This window comes from Electrona antarctica, assembly GCF_951216825.1.
Source record: "Electrona antarctica genome assembly, chromosome: 21".
Taxonomy (NCBI): domain Eukaryota; kingdom Metazoa; phylum Chordata; class Actinopteri; order Myctophiformes; family Myctophidae; genus Electrona; species Electrona antarctica.
The window spans coordinates 16,024,584-16,041,150 of record NC_136802.1 but is presented as its reverse complement, the minus strand read 5'-3'; the positions used below and the strand labels follow the sequence as shown (position 1 = coordinate 16,041,150).

At 43.3% G+C, this 16,567-nt stretch overlaps 1 long non-coding RNA gene across 3 annotated transcripts in view; it reads left to right on the top strand.

The window, feature by feature from the left end:
- The first annotated feature begins 7,271 nt into the window (after positions 1 to 7,271).
- LOC306913679 overlaps positions 7,272 to 16,567 on the top strand; it is a 33,250-nt gene continuing 23,954 nt past the window's right edge. For 2 of the 3 annotated variants that reach the window (XR_013788591.1, XR_013788592.1), the window contains exon 1: positions 7,272 to 7,429. This is a non-coding gene — a long non-coding RNA (uncharacterized lncRNA). Of the gene's footprint in view, positions 7,430 to 13,415; positions 13,523 to 16,567 lie in introns of those variants that run through there. The other variant, XR_013788593.1, reaches the window with a different exon arrangement.

The following is a 16,567-nucleotide window of genomic DNA, read 5'->3' as shown; positions in this document are numbered from 1 at the left end:
ATGTCGCTGTGAACTCAGAAATCCCAGACAATACATCATTGGCAAATACATCATCATGAATCCCAGTAGGGCCATTAGCGGAGGAGGCCCTTCTACACTACAAAGCTCACCACAAATTGGACTTTGAAGGGGGTCAGTTGGGGATTTTATATAACAGAAGTATCTGTAAAAGTGTAATATGTGCCTCGGCCCCACTCGGGACCACCCACAACAACAGTTACAGTGGCATCTGCGGCAGTATTCTTTTTAGATTCTTTGCTAGACTTTTCCATCAGGCCTTAGGTTTCCTTTCAACATTGGTAATCACAAATCAGGTGTATTTCCTTGTTTAACGTACAATGTGTTTTGGTTTGTGTTTTTTAAAGTGAGATTATTCTTTTTGAGTGATTTTACTCTATTGCTTTGATTATTTCTGAGTTGTTTTGAGTTGCATGATATATTTATTTTTGTGTAACCTTTTATCTTTTCACTGACTGGCAAAAAAACCTGGCTGAGTGACAAGGACCTGCACCTGGGTGTGTCCACCAAATCAGAGGCCTATATGGGTAGCCTTGGTCCCAGGCTTACTCATCTGCAAAAAAAAGAAAGAAAAAAAGCCTGGTCACAACCTAAGGTAGAGACCAACAAAGATGCTATCGTCGTATGTGTCGGTCCGAAACATCCGTCAGATGTATTTCCCGATACGATATATTTCCGACCAATCACAACACTTCACTGGGACGTAAACAGATTTGTAAAGCGTCAAACGTCATTTCCTTGAGCAGGTACTTGCAACTTGCAACTTCCGCCCCCAAAAAATGTTAGCGTCTACACTCTACGTGTAGGTCTTGCCCAGCGTGCTATAGGGAGACTGGCAGAGACAGAGGGAGTGGGCCCCTTTTACACTGGCAGCCAAATCTAGCCTGAATCAGATCTGTGCCACATCCAGATTGGAATCTGATTTGTTTAAATGAGTCATGTGAGGTTTAAACCATTTAAACCAATCGGATTTCAATCTCGATGTGGCACAGATCTTATTCAGGCTAGATTTGGCTGCCAGTGTAAATTAGAGAGAGGAGTAGGCCAGACGGCCAGTTCTCCTTATTGTGATATAACGTCACTCTCTGAAGATAGAACTGTCTCCACCTTCTACTCATAAAACCCAGTGTCAACATTAATTTGATCTGGGTTCTGTTATCAAAACAGGTCAGTCAGTTTAATGCCAAATCTGTGCTGTCTCCCAAAGGGAAATGTACATTTTAAACAGTTTACACTAAAAACTAAGGACATCAGCATGTAGGCATACCATTCTGCTGACTGCCTGAAATGAATAGCTTTGCCTTGCATTTAAAGCTGAGTGAAAATAATTATAACCTCTAAAGATACAATAGCTGTGCACTGGCATTCTTCTTACCTTGACCATGCAGGGCTAAACCAGTTCTCTTGCTAAGTATGCAGTCTGTGTGTGTGTGTGTGTGTGTGTGTGTGTGTGTGTGTGTGTGTGTGTGTGTGTGTGTGTGTGTGTGTGTGTGTGTGTGTGTGTGTGTGTGCGTGTGCGTTCCCTCTTTATAGCTACGCTACTCTTGAGTTGGCATGGCTGCAAAAATGTGTCCATATGCAGTAACAATTGAAGTGTTATTTTAAAAAATATATTTTAATATGAATTTGTATGTTTTGGTTTTATGAGTCAAGTGAGTCAGCTGCTTGTTTGGATCACTTCAGTGAGCAGGAGACAGGAAAGTGTGTGTGTGTGTGTGTGTGTGTGTGTGTGTGTGTGTGTGTGTGTGTGTGTGTGTGTGTGTGTGTGTGTGTGTGTGTGTGTGTGTGTGTGTGTGTGTGTGTGTGTGTGTGTGTGTGTGTGTGTGTGTGTGTGTGTGTGTGTGTGTGTGACTGTGCGTGGTTCCATTACCTTACCTTCTTGGGTATCCAGATAAAGGCCTGATAAAGGATTTAACGGGCCAACAAACATTGATATCGCATTCCTAAGCCAATAATTTCAAAGTGTCTCCGCCAGTAATCAAATTATTGGCTTAGGAATGCAACAAAAACGTTTCCTTGCCTTCAAAATAATAAAGCTGAGTGAAAATAATTATAACCTCTAAAAAAGTTACAATAGTTCAGTCAGATATCTCACGAATAGATTTAAACGAAATAACAGAGCATACCGGTGTTGCTGAGGTGGCGGTGGGAGCAAACAGTGCAGAACAACAGCCAGGAACCATATGCAGGAGGAAGGCCGGAGGAATGCATGCAGTCTAGGTGAGCTTAAATACCCCGCCCAATTGGTCAGCTGACTGCCACATCAGGGTATGACGTGTGGGTCTTGCAAACACTGAATACACCCACATATGGTAATGCAGCATATTAACCCCTCGAATACATTAAGGCCTAACAAAATAATACTTTGGTTTCTGGTTGCCGACTGACTCTATTAAATATGCACGACCCAGATTATTGGCATTTGGTAAAAAAAGAAAAAAAAGAAAGTCAGAATCCGACCGAGTCAGACCAAAAAGGTCTTTGATCACTAAAATTCTCTTTGGTGAGACCACCTGGTCGCACGAAGTCAAAATAAAGTTTTCTTTAATCTAAAATATCACATGCGCAAATGTTTTGGATTGCGTCATCGTGAGGAGACGCACAACACAACACAACACAACACAACACAACACAACACAGCATGGACCTATGTCACTATGTGTCCTGTGTCTGTCGTCTGCCCGTGCAAAGCACCGCCACAAATAATTAGATTGAATACTAAATCATTTGCAGACATAATTAAGGAGGTGAAACAGTGCCGGTGTCGGTTTTCGTCCGCAGAAGGGAGACACGACCGAGCGGATAAATGGACGGTGATCTCAGCCGACATACTCTCCCCCCCCACGCTGGAGCCTCTAGGCTCCCAGGCTGGGTGCGTGTTGGCCATGTTCGACTTTAAGTATCTAGCCCTGAGATGCGAGGAGGCAGCCTCGGAGCGTCCTTCGGCTCATGCCTCTGCCCCTCCGTCAGCATTTGACCGGCTATTTGCAGGTTGCAAATTTCAGCCCAACAAAACGTACACCTGCCCAAAGCCAAAGTAGCCCAGAACAAAAAGGAGGAGTTGTTTAACTACGTACTCGACTTACTACGAGAGAGAAAAGTCTGCTTGTTTGGACCACTTCAGACTTCAGTGAGCAGGGGACAAAAGACCCACTGAAGCCGACGGTCAAACACATCCATTTCCTATGTTTTTTCCGTTGTTTGACTTTGTTGCCACGATTGGCTCACTGAAAGAAAGCAAATGCCTGCCAAGGGTCAACAACGTTTCTTTCCTAATGGTTGACGCACGGTCAAAGGTCACCATTGTTTAACACCATGCATTAGACACGTTGAACATGAGTATATGTGCTGCAACTGGCCTGCTCCACCCACCTCATTTATTTATCCTATATTAAAATTGGCTACTGGGAGGGTCGGCCGGCGGACCACGGCCACATTGACTCCGACTCACATATATAATAATAAATAATAATAGCTCAGATTTATATTGCGAAGTACCCAAAGTCACTTTATATGGTGAAGGAAGCAACCAAAGGATGAATGTTGGTGTAATTTAATTGTTTTTGTATACCTTGGGAGTTGGGATGCTTCCTTGGTTTGAGCTGAAAAAAACCCTTAGCCATGAAAAGTGCTTTGTCAATAAAAAAGTAAAAGGCAAAGTCATTATAAAGTCATTAAGTGCAATAAGGACACCGGGCTGAAATATTCAAGGCAGCAGCTTATTTCTCCAGTGTAGCTGCTCTAGTGGCTAACACATTAAATTACACTGACTGGACAAGCCCCAAGGTGTGTTTGTGTGTGTTTTTTAATTTGAGTAAGTCAACTTCTTGTTTTGATCACTTCAGTGAGCAGGAGACAGGAAACTCTCTCTCTATCTGTGTGTGTGTGTGTGTGTGTGTGTGTGTGTGTGTGTGTGTGTGTGTGTGTGTGTGTGTGTGTGTGTGTGTGTGTGTGTGTGTGTGTGTGGGCGTGCGTGTGTGTGTGTGGGCGTGCGTGCGTGCGTGCATTATGGACTTTAATGTTTGTTTAGGGCAGCCAGTAAATGACAACATAAGACGTCATCTGGCTTGTCTTGTAATAATAATTTTGTTTCTAAAGCCCTAACCACACCAAAGGGTCAAGATGGTTTTAGCGTTGTCCCTGCGGTGTGATATGTCTTGTTGCACGTTGACCCACGTTGACCCTATAGTGATTCACCGCATGGAATTCAATGGCCCAAACCACACCCAAAGGGTCAAGACGGTTTTAGCGTTAACTCCTTGCAACCGTTTGGACCCAAGGAGTTGCATGGTGACCCTTCGGTGTGGTTAGGGCTATACATACAATACAAGAAACAAGCCAGGATGGACAAAGGAAAGAAACAATACAACTGTAACCAATGTGGAAAAAGCTTCACAAGAAACAGTAAATTGAAACAGCACCAAAGAATTCATAGCCCCTCGAGTGTGATGAATGTATTCCATGCATGGTGTGGTAATGCAGTATAGTGCTGTACGCTTATCCTTGGAGGAGCAGATGACAGTGAGCCAGCATGCTGATTGTGATGATATAGGCTAGCAGTCAATTCAGTGCCGTGTCCTGGAACGGGCACAGATGGAGCAGCGTTTAGAGGACTGACCCTTGACCTTTGTGCTGCCCTAAGCCATCTCTCAGCAATCATCCATCCCATGGGCATTGTGACAGTAGCGGGTGGCTCCGTGCCCACATGCCACACATTTCAGCCTGCGCAACGGATTTCGTCGACTATAATACTTTACCTTACCTTTTTTCACTGACACAATCTAAATGGAAACTATATGAGAACTAAGCTATGGTGACTAAAACTAAGACTAAATATTGATAATTTCGTCAACAAATAAAAACTACACAACAAATTTAGGAAGGGTCTAGTGGACAAGAGTATAAGTCATTTTACACTTGGTTGCATGCTGAAAATGCAAATGGCTGCAAATGGCTGTAAAATCAGCCATTACAACAGCACCAAGGCCCGCCAAAATACATTTTAGTCGACTAAATCAACTGTAAATTTTGTCGACTAAAATCGCATGATATTTAGTCGACTAAAACTATAACTAAAAAACATCGCATGGATGCACCTGGGACGTATCCTCAGTGAGGTCAACGGGGTTTCGGGTCTCTCAACATCATACCCCTCACTCAGGCGACCCAGCCGGGAGTGATCAAGTCCCAACTTACGTCCCAGTAGCTACCCTCAATCAGTCCCACTAGGGAAAAACCAGGGGCACACAATCCGTTGGGACTACTCCAGAACTACTCTGCCAGGGCTGGGAGGTACACTTCTGGCGCGTGGAGGGACTAGGCTCTGTGGGTTGTCTCCTGTCCGGGCCCCTCCTACGTCTCACCAGGTCCACTCCTGCTCTCACCAGGAGTAGAGCGAGGACCTGTGCGTTAAAACTAAACTAACACTAAAACATTCCAGGTGACAGTAAAATATGACTAAAACTAAATGATAACTATTCAAAAGACTATGACACTAAAATCTAAATTTGCCCCAACCCCTGTGGCGTTTCTTTTTTTCTAGCAACAAAAATATCAGCAACTATTAAATCCCCACTATGAATATGTCTCACATACAATTTAGACTATTCCATATTAGACTTAGTTGGAGCAGCCCCTTTACTGGTTATTATACTACACAGTTTAACGCTTTTAACTTCACTGCTCATGGGTGGATCTCTCTTAAGGGAAAATGTACATTCACACAGCCTGCACATTCCCTGCTGGACGGCCATAATGTGTCAAAAGACAGATTTTATAGTTAGGTAAAAAATTGCTTTTGAGTCCAGCATTGTATATCCTAATCTTGTTTGGTAAGTTAACTCACACCAAACCTAAAAAAATAAATCAGTGGCTGATGAATAAAGGTAGGTTTCAGTATTCCTGGTTGTCTTAATTTGAACGTGAAGCATATTATGTGATAACCTGTAAAATATATTTTAACAGACTTTCTTTCTCATTTTTGTTGAGTGTGAACCTTGAAAAGTCCTGCACACTCTGGCTTCCTGTACAAAACTTCATCAGGTAGAGAAAGCAAGATGAAGGTCAGTTTGACTGAAATGTTGTTCAGTATTCAATACAAAACAAAATTATAAGTGAAGACAGTGTGCGGAATGTCTTCTCCTTTTCACGTAGATTCTTTTCCGTACACTCCGATCCTTTTCAAGTAATTGCAAAACAGGACTCTTTCTATTTTATGTGAACCTTTCTTTTTTTGATAAGTGAGTGCAGAGATAGAGACAAGAAACCAGAGTCGGACACAAACTCTGCAGTTCATCGCATTATACTGTAGTTGAGCTGCCAGGCACCCCCCTCAAAGCTGTAATTTAATAGTAGATAAGATTACTGTCAACAAGGAACTCTCCCCGGCCTGGGGAACAAAATGTTTGTCCCGCTGCGTTGGCTCAGAGCACTGCTCATGCCGCTGTGGGGGAAGTGGAAGAGAGGGCGGCCTTAAGAACACCTAGAGGTGACACTGAAACACGGAACCACCTGGGGGAGGCAGAAAAGACAGCCCACTGGAGGGGCAGGTACGTGCTCAAAGATCATGAAAGGGCACATTAAGCCGATTGTTAGGTATGCCCATATGATGTGTAAAATGTATAACCCTAACCTTTTTCTAGCTGCCATTTCATTCTTTTGTTCAGAACTGCAGCCTTTGCAGAATGAAAACTGCTCTAGGACACCAGTTTGATGACAGTGAGGCACTTAAATTGAAGATGAAGTCAAAGGGTTGTATTGCTAATGCTCGAGCAATGTGGAATAACGGCACAAATTAAAACGGCACAATCTGTTCTCAATCTTGAGTAGAAATGCACTCAGAGAGATGAACCCCTGCACCAAAGAAATGGTCTTTATTTAAAATGGTCTACATTCCAATAGCATCTTTATCCAAAGAATATTACAATGTACGTTACATTCTCCCATTGACATTCACGCACACATTTAAACACTAACGGCAGAGGCAACCATGCATGGGCCAGGGCACAAACCTGCTTGTCTGGATACGTTAGGAGGAGATGGCTTGCTCACTTCGACATAAAGCCAAGGAGCGCTAGAGGTCGAGACTGCCACTTCATAAGCCAAACCTAACCTTACTCACCCCCACCCAACGTATCTGCCAAAATGTATTCAAATCACATAAACATATCACTGTAACAAACAAACAGATTATAACAAATCATTGTTGTGGTGTATGTGGTGTATTTAGTCAAAACTCAGAAATAGACCAAAAATATGGTCAGCATGACATCGCAGACCTCAGAAACTACATCTCCCAGAGTGCAGCAACAAGATGGCTGCTCGTTACCTGATTAGGAGCACCTGAAAAACAAAACACCAGATGCAAACAGCAAAGATCTACTCCTAAGTTCTACCTCCAAAGACGCCAATGGTGGGTGATACTGTTTTGTTTCATTTACACTTGTATATTGCGACCACAGGTCGCATTTACTATGAAATCGTAATTTTTTGTCCGTTAGTGTATCACTCAAAATCCCCATACATGGGAAAGCCTCCATATATGGTGTCCCGGTCAAGTGACATCATGTGACATCATCAGGGATGGAGATCCCTATCCCTAGTAAATGCGACCTGCTGTCGCAGTTAAGCCCATATATGGAGATTCCTGATGTCATCAATATTGGCCAGCTACTCTACATCTGACCTCAAACCCTTAGATCTCCATATATGGATATATGTCAGAACCTGTTCTGACATTCCATATGTTGATCCTTTCCCATCCATCCTTCCTCTTCGATGTCTACCTTTTGACTTATACCTGTTCATTAAAACTCTAGACGGGCCTGCCTCAAAGTTATTAGTGCTAGTGCAGCCACGCCCGGCAGCTGGCGAAAACTAGCCGGCTATCTTTGTTGGGGGTTTGAGTTAAATTCCTGATGCACTCCTTATCAAACACCACCACGCCCAGTGATACTAAATAATTACAAGAAATTGATTGCTTGTGTCTGTTTTGTCATCATGCATTTTGTCCATTTGTCAGTGAGCAAGATATCCTCTATTCAATTATTAGCTTCTGATCAGATGTATCTATTTATTTGTATGCATAGTAGATGGTGTGGTATATGCGAATGCTTTGTGCTGTACATGGTGCTGATCGCTGGCAATTGTATAAGCTAATTTTGGACTGCAGTACAAATATTGAAGTGGCACTTTGCCACTTCAATTACAGTACAGTATTGTACTGTAGGCCTACTGTACTGCACTTTCCACTTACTGTAGAATTAGGATCTGCTGTTGCTTGGATAGAGCTGTTTACTATTTTGGAAATAGGCAGATTCGTGGGAGGAGGAGGGGGTGGCAATTTGTGTACATGGCCCCTCTAGATCTATAGATATGCAGTGTCCTATAAGTTCCAGCATCGTACCTCTGTCTGTTACCTATGCCAACAACATGCTATGGCAGCTGTATTCAGGGGGAGTGAATTGTATCCTGGCTGGTGGAAAAACTGTATGCCATATTGACAATATTACTGTCAATAGATGGCAAGCAAGATTTATTAAATTTGAATACTAACAGGTTACAAGCAGCTTATTCTCTCAGTTGAGAGCAGCTTAATTATTATTTTCTTTATTTTATTCAATGAATCAGCTAACCAAAAATATCACATCCCTCAGTGTGAGTGACATAATTGTGGCTGTGAGGTTATATATCACAAAGTAGATTGCATGACATTGCATTGTGGTATTGCCTTTTGTGCTCCCTTCACTGGCTTATTGCCTGCACCCTGCCCAAAACGCTTTTAGGCCGCCCACATTTATTGATAAATTGTGATATAATTCACGCCAGCATTTTTCCCTGTTCAGCTCTTATTTTGAAGAGCCAAAAATCTAGACCGGATCATAATCTTATGTTGGGATGTGTGACGATGCAACATCATTCCATGTTTACCGCGGGTGCTGCTTTTAACATGATGCAGAAGGATCACATCGTCGGCTCAGGGCCGTGGAATAAACCTTGTTTTGACCAAAAATGCCATCTGGGACAAGGAATATGTATGAGATACAGATGATTGAAAGAAACAGATAGAATGGGTGTTTATGGGCACGGCGAGCAAGATGGTGCGATCCAGTGTTATTGACAACACCAGCTAGCAACCTAATGATAACGAGAGTAGCATTATGATTTGATCAATCAAAAGCACTATAAAAGACCAATTGCCGTAGAGCTACGGCATTGGCGGGGAGCGTAACATTTATTAATTTCCATTAATTGCCATAGATCTACGCCAATGGCGGACGTGTTAAGGGCATGGCACCCCTGTATCTTTAGGACATGATCAAAACCCACAACCCTTTTCTGCTCACTTAGATCACCTAAAACACCCTTGGACAATGCTCCACACATTCTAGTCTCTTCTCCCTCCTAGCTGGCACCTAAATTGTGGAATAAGCTCCCCCTTGCAGTCAGAACTGCAAAATTTCTCCCCTTTTCCATCCGCAGTCAGACTTCATCTCACCCTGATATATTATATCATGATATTACTTTATTGTCAGTTCACACTAAAATTTGTCTCGCGACCCATGTATGCAGAACACATATACACACATTTGACATAGCCCAAAGAACAAAACAAGATTAGAGCAATGTTCATATTCTTAACAACCTCCAAAATAATTGGTCCATTCTGTCATTTAAGGGGTTTCCCCACTGGCTTTTAAGCCGATCTACAATCCCACTTGCACAGTTCACATGGCGGCTGCAATGGCTGCACTATTCCATGTATTGTATTTCTGGACTGTCTTTTTGGAGTGTCTAGACTAGAATGCATTAGAAGACCTGTTCTGATCGACAATCAGATATGTCACATACTGTACACTGCATGTCCAAGGTTATACATGCATAGAATATTGTAAGCATGCTGTGGGGTACAGTACATATCAAGACAAATAAATATTATTCATGGAAGAACACAGTGGCCCTATAATGATTAATGTATTTACCTCTTGGAACCAATTAATAGACCTTTTTAAACACAATATACACTCATAATTTATCAGTGATGCAATAGCAATCAAACTCTAATTCAGCTCAAGTCTACTGCTGCGATGGAGCGACATTACTAATAGAGGCGCCAGGCAACCGAGACTAAGATCTATTAACCGTCACTTTCTGAGTGTTTTATTATTATCTGTGTGAGCCATCGTTGCCAGGGGGAATTCAATTTGAGGGGCAAGGCGATAGGAGCACGTTTGTTTCATTCTCACTGGAGCCCGTGCGAACACACACACACACACACACACACACACACAGCTCACTGAAGTGATACAAACAAGCAGCTGATTCACTCTGGAACCACAGCTAGCCGCATGGGCAGAATAAGCTGCTTTTGACCACATGATTCACTATTTCGTCTCCATGTGTTGTCAGCCATGCTGTTATATTGGATGGAGAAGATACACTTACAGCCCATTGAACTGTTAAGTGTCTTGTTTACACACTCTCCCTCCCAGGGTCGCTGCATGGGAGAATAGCCCATGCAATGTTTTTGAGGGGCCCTCCAATGCCTGGCTTTTGAAATTACGTCTCACCTTAAACCTCTCTCTGGATTAATCAACATCAGGAAGAAGGCAATGGGAATATGGAAACGACTTTGATTGTAAATTAAATGTACCTTGAGTTGGAGTTGGATCTGAGGGTGGACCCGTTTTGTACAAATCGCCACAACTACTCAACGCAGCGTCCGATTTCGGTGAAACTGCATGCATATTCCCACTAGGCTGAGGAAAAAATGCCACTTGACAGTTTTCAAATCAGCCTCATGGTGGCGCTACAACAGGCCGAGCTGTGTCTCACACACACACATACACACACACATACACACACACACACACACACACACAAAACATGATTATATTACTCCTAAACATTTTGCCAAACATCACACACACTCCTATCCTCCTGGTGGAGACCTGTGCCCAGAAGGGCACTTTTTCTAGTTTAAACTGCTTCAACCTGATTATTTATTAAAGCTGTGAACTGCAAAACTATAATAAAATGTATAACATTGCTGTATTTAAAGTAAAATGTTTATAGTATTATTTGTATTATTTGACACTTTTTGGGATTTATTCCCATATTGGGTAAAATAAAGGTTTTATGGGTTACCTCTAACCAAACTAATTAAAACCACCTTAGATCTCAAATAGTAGTAGATCTTAAATACCAAAACCAGCATCCACACCAACTTGCATGCGCAATAATTAGGGTAGCGGTCACTGAAATGAGGTGTTAGTATAGGCTTTAATATATCAAAGGGGTTGTTCATATATTGTGCCTATTAATGAGAACGGGTGTGGCCTTGTGATTAAAGATCGCCAGCGAGCTGGAGCTAAATATCCTAAGCCATAGTCTTAAGTACATCCCTACGTTAGAGTTAGCCTAATAGTAGGTTCAATTCGCTGAGAGTTGGGATAAGACCTTTTAAATAGAGAGACTATACACAGGCCGTACTGCCTGGCGAATTTCTTTCAAACACGTTGTGTTTGAAATAGACACTCGTGCTTTCTAAGGTGTGATTTGGGGCCCTAAGGATGAATACAAAATGAATAGCAACATCCTAATACTGTCCAATAATTAGATGGGGAGGGGGGTGAAATTATGACAGGCAGTTGCTGCTGTATGTATGCCCCCCCCCCCCCGGTAAAAAATACTGTCCAATAATATAGTTAAGGAGGGGCTTTCCAATATTGGTAATAGCCCTAGAATGTCTGTGATCTTACATACATTCCATGTATTCCAAATACACAGCCATAGATCGGTCCTATCCACGCACGGTTAGCAGACTGACCATGTCAATAGATCGGTCCTATCCACGCACGGTTAGCAGACTGACCATGTCAATAGATCGGTCCTATCCACGCACGGTTAGCAGGCTGACCATGTCAATAGATCGGTCCTATCCACGCACGGTTAGAAGGCTGACCATGTCAATAGATCGGTCCTATCCACGCACGGTTAGCAGGCTGACCATGTCAATAGATCGGTCCTATCCACGCACGGTTAGCAGACTGACCATGTCAATAGATCGGTCCTATCCACGCACGGTTAGCAGACTGACCATGTCGGCATTTAAACTTGTATAGCACTGTGTGTGTACTAATGCGTTTGTACCCACCCAGTAATTAATTCCTAAGACTTGGAGTCAGTTATTGTGCTCTAGTTTCATATCCATTTGAAAGTTCTTGCAGAAAACGTGTTAAGTAAAATATCGCCACTTTTACATGAGGAAAACCTGGACTGAACCTGTTCCTTTGGGAACAGTTGATGTTTGGGAAGCACAAACGTATAGACGCCTTATCAGACGATGTCACACCATAGAGTATATAAAAGGATAGAGACTGAACTGGCGCGAAGCTCCGCCCCCCCAGCTATTCATGTCAGTGGAAGTTGCTCAGTGGCGTTTTGAAGCACCCGGAAGACTGCCGGAAGTACCGTCTCAGAACGTCTACTTCCGCATTTGACCACCAAATTTTGGTGGTCAAATGCGGAAGTGCAACCGAGCGCTCAATGTTAAAGCCCAGCTGCACGGGGTTTCCCGGTCATGAATCCACGGGTCCGCCTGTAGTCCCTCCTCCTACCACTAGGGCCCAGGGCCCCTTGCGTAACACTGATAAGAAACGGCATGCGCGCGCATAAAGGCAGCAGAAGAACACCACCTCTCATAAGATGCAATGGAAAAGTTCTAACTGCACTCACGTGTAAAAAATGCCCCATCAAACTTTCAGATGCTGTTTTTCTCCCAGTGTGGAGGAAGAATGATTAGGATTGTTATTGTGATCTCTCGCCCTTGAAATATATAATCCTTGGTTTCTGTTGTGTTTGAACAATAATAGCAATTCAAAACACACACCTCCAGTCGCTGTCATAAGAACGGGAGGTGCGCTCATGATCACGGCAGCAGAGCCTGTTTGTGCACGGCTGCACGCGCACCTGCAGCCCATCAAGTATAATTTATGCTTCGTCCCGCGATGGTGTCGCACACGCAGACCTCTATGCTCACAACAGTCGCATCTGCGATGCGATGTGAGCTTGTATATCAGCTGTTCTCTGTGCGCAACACTGTTGGGCTTTGAAGTATAAATGTCTCCTAGGGTGCACCTCACTAGCCAACTCACAAGAGGAGGTTGAATGGACTGAAACCAGCGCTCCCCAAAACAACAGGTTTGGAGATCTGTTGGGAATTGATTACATGAAACAGTAACCCGTGCGCCCAGTCCCAATGTTTGTAAACAAATAATTGGTCTATGGGGCACACAATTGACAGGGGGTAATTGATCACACCACCTATTTTTACGTGGCCCATACATTTTTGCTTCCTAAAGGAAGTTTTGATATGTTCAGTCCTGCACACCGGGCCCCTCGCCGGAGAGAATGTCGTCCGTATTTTACTAAATATACATTTTCTGCCAGATGAATATGAAACTAGTCCCCAAAACGACTCCAAGCCTTAGGAATGAATTATTGGGTGAGTGCACAGATACAAGGATAGAAACGATTTATGGCTGTGTATTTGGAATACATGATGAAATGTATAGCCTATTAGATCACAGGCATTCTAGTGATATTAACTTGAAAACTGAGAATATTCAACTAATATTCAAACATGTATTCACCAAACCTACTTACAGTTAATTTAAAATGTATTCGTGTGTGTTTGTGCTCCGGACAAGTGACTTCTAAGTGAATGTGAAATGTACTTGTCTGAAGGACAAGTGCCTCAAAAAGTTAATGTCAAGCCCTGATATAAATTCCAGATCTACTGACCTCGTAGATAGAGAGAAACGATGCTTTAGAAAGTCAACCTGATGCTATTCATTCAAGGCAAGTGAAAACCATCTGACCACACGCTCAGGTGTGGCTTGATGGCTTTCAACTCCTGTCAACCCCCGATAACAACTTACGGTTGAAAATGTCAGCATCTAAGGTTATCCTGGGCCCATTTCATGCCTGGTAGGTTTAGGTGCAGTGATGTGGAAGAGGTCTTCCGTCTACCATGGTTGGTCTCGTCTCCAGGTCATGGAGGAGTTCACACAGAGTTCAGTGAGCATGATTCCTTCCTTGAACTCAACACGCCCTGGAATGGAACCAGTGCGGAATGGAATGTGCTGGTAAACTAAGCCAATATGGGCTCACAAACTAGTCAAGGACTCTCAAATGTATTTGGTCACAGACTCCCATTTGAAAAGATGTTGTGGCGGGGGCCCCTGTAATAGAAAATGTGTCCAAATTTGCCAAAACATTTAGAAAATAGGAAATCTACAACGCGTTGCGATGACCTGTGATGAGCATGTAAACTGCTGTGGACCCCCTGAAACCTCTTCAAGGACCTCTAGGGGTTCCTGCACCACACTGAGAAACGGTGATCTAAGGCAAGCATTCCCTAGTTTTGACCATAAGTCAGGCTGCCAGATCATCTGCATTTCCTAGACATTTTTGCGATGTGGCTCTGTCTGAGCTTAATAATATATAACAGTGGTTTTCAACCCTTTTCATATCAAGGTCCAAGTTTTCTGTATTTGAGCCACGGACCACCATTTGATGAGATTTAGTCTTGCAGACCCAAAACGAAAGAATATGTCCACATTTCCATGGTGTATTGATGTTGGTACCATAGGAGAGATAACAGGCAAACGATCAAAATAACAATTCTTTTACATTCTTATTGTGTAGACTTCTTGTAAATTAAGTAATTAACTTAATTAATGCAGATGTTTAACAATAATTTTACGGGTCCATATAGAGTGTTTGTTCAGTAGGGCCTAACAGGAGTCTCCAAGTCTCTCCAGCTTTTAAACAGAAAATGCATTTTCAGGTCAGGATACCAATATTGTATCCAATCAGGATGGGGAATGCAGTCATGATATAGATTAAACAAGTGGAATTGTAAGTGAAGACAAAATTGGAACTGGAACATTATAAAACATTAAGCTGATCAAAGGCTACTCTCTCCTGATTGGCTGAAATGATGTCACCTACCTGAAAATGTATTTTCTGCTAATTAAAGTGCTGGAAAGAAAGGGAGACCTCTGTTACTCAACAAACACCATATAGACGTTTTTCAAATTACGTCAAAGAAAGAACTGTGTTCCAAAAATAGAGAACACATTAGTCCAGTGATTCCAGGGTTTCGGGTCTTCTTTCGGGTCTTCCAACATCTCAGGTGACCCAGCTGGGGTGATCAAGTCCCGACTTACGTCCCAATATACCCTTGATCAGTCCCATTAGGGAAAAACCAGGGCCACACAATCCGTTCCTCCGGAACTACTCTGCCGGGACTGGGTATGCGGGAGGATCGCATCAATCTGGTGCGTGGAAGGACTATATAGGCTCTGTGGGTTGACTCCTGTCCGGGGCCCCTCCTACGTCTCACCAGGTCCACTCCTGCTCTCACCAGGTCCAGCACCTGTGCGTTGCACCAGACTCCCAGCACCAGGCACTTCATTCAGGAGTGGTGGATTCTTGAGCCGCAATGGTTCTGCAGGCTCCACCTGGCCCATGGTGGTGCCGCAGGCTCCACTTGTGGCTTGAATGGCCCTCCTAAAGGGCTCACCGTGGGTTTGTTGGGCTTCTTCCTCATGGAAGACACAGGCTGGGGCACCAACCCATACTGCTCCCGGATGCCGTCTACATTCCGGCTGCCACCCGTCTCTCCGGTGGTCACCAGACTATTCCTGGTTGTCACATAGTCTATTCCTATGAGTCACTATAAATAGAATAACTAAAACAAAAATACATCGCATGGATGCACCTGGGACGTATCCTCAGTGATGTATCCCAAGGTCATCAGGGTTTCGGGTCTTCCAACATCATACCCCTCACTCACGTGACAGCACTAAGCCATTTTTATTGAAGATTGTGGTTAATTAATCTGGTGAGGCCTCGTGGACTCCTGGTGATATGGAACGGAGGGGATTTGTTTTTTCTTAAATGTTTTTTTTTGTGGCTTTCGCCTTTATTTTCGGGATCGGGAGTCGAACCCGCGGCACACTGCCAGACTGGATTACCAGCCAAGGTGCCTGGACCACTGAGCCATGGCCCAGGCCAGGGGATTTGGTTTTTACAGCAAATACTTTCTTGTGATTTATGGTAGCTCCAACGATTCAATGATGGATGAACACTCACTGTTAGTTAAATGACCCCAGAATGTAATGGGATACACTTGGAAGTCGTTTCATGCTTTCACACACCATGGTGGCTTTGTGACCATAATATGTCGTAGCAGGTCACCTGTTCCACATGACTGCCATTCCAGCAACAGTTCACCTTGAGGCTAATTGACAGGTGCTATATCTCATGTTTAAATTTCAGGATGGATATTTTATTATGCATTATAGTCTGACTAACACCTGTCTTTTAACACTGCCATCTCGAACTGAACCACTGCCACAGGCGGTAATAGATAGTTACAGTCGTTGGACATGATGTCACATGAGTGTATTAAATGTGACATGGTTCAGTAGTCATGCCTGGATTAACAAAACATACCCATTAGTACAGAGTATTCACTGTG